The sequence below is a fragment of the Gopherus flavomarginatus genome, chromosome 10 (genome assembly GCF_025201925.1).
Source record: "Gopherus flavomarginatus isolate rGopFla2 chromosome 10, rGopFla2.mat.asm, whole genome shotgun sequence".
NCBI lineage: Eukaryota > Metazoa > Chordata > Testudines > Testudinidae > Gopherus > Gopherus flavomarginatus.
Genome location: NC_066626.1, coordinates 8,976,745 through 8,978,104, shown reverse-complemented (window position 1 = coordinate 8,978,104; position 1,360 = coordinate 8,976,745).

Genomic DNA, 1,360 nt, shown 5'->3' with positions numbered 1-1,360 from the left:
AAATCATGAGTTTTCAAATGATCCCTCACAAGGCACACTTTGTACAACATTTAGCATAATTCTACGAAAGGGGTAAACGGAGGGTACAAACCATCACAATCCCCTCCCCGCTCAGCACCTCAGCTCCCTCCAACCCAGAACCCACCAGCTCCGAAACTCCCCCTTCTTCCTACCTAACCTCTACACAGCTCAACTCAGGACCACCCTCTCAGTGCTGAATGCTTTCCCGTCCAACACCTCCACGCCCAGAAACCACCACCCAGCCTTCCAGGATTAGAAACCCCCCTCTCCCACCAGCATGCACACACACACAAACCCCTCCAGGCTTCAAAGTTCTCACTGTACGCACATACACACACACACTCCAAAGTCAGAAGGGACCCTTGTGATCATCTAGTCTGACCTCCTCTACAGCACAGGCCAGATACCTGGCCCACAACCATTGCTAGAGCAGAGGTCTTAGAAAAACATCCAGTCTGGATTTAAAAATTGCCAGTGATGGAGAATCCAGTGGTTAATTTACTCTCACTGTTAAATACTTATGCCATATTTCCAGTCTGAATTTGTCTGGCTTCAACTTCCAGTTATTGGATCGTGTTAGACCTTTTCTCTGCTAAATTCGTAAGCCCATTATTAAATATTTCTTCCCCAAGTAGGTACTTACAGACTGTGATCAAGTCACCCCTTAATCTTCTCTTTGGTAAGCTAAAGAAATTGAGCCCCTTGAGTCTATCACTATGAGGCAGGTTTTCTAATCCTTTCATCATTCTCATGGCTCTTCTCTGAGCCCTCTCCAATTTATCAATGTCCTTCTCGAATTGTGGGCACCAGCACTGGGTACAAGGATGCCAGCAGCGGTTGCACCAGTGCCAAATACAGAGGTAAAATAATGTCTTTACTCAGACTCAAGATTTCCCTATTTATACATCCCAGGTTTGCATTAGCCCTTTTGGGCACAGCGTCACGCTGGGAGCTCATGTTCAGCTGATTATTGACCCCAATCCCCAGATTTTTTTTCAGGGTCCCTGCTTCCCAGGATAGAGTCCCACATCCTGTAAGTATGGCCGACATTCTTTGTTCTTAGATCTTCACATTCATTCTTAGCCATATTAAAACACATATTGTTTGCTTGTGCACAGTTTACCAAGTGATCCATATCGCACTGAATCAGTGACCTCCTCTCCTCATTATTTACAACTCCCTCAATTTTTGAGTCATCAGCAAACTTTATCAGTGTTTTCTTCCAGGTCATTGATAAACATGTTAAATAGTATTGGGCCAATAACTGAAATCTACGTGACCCTGTGGAAGCACACCTGCTTGATGACAATTCCCCATTTGCAATTACATTTTGAGACCT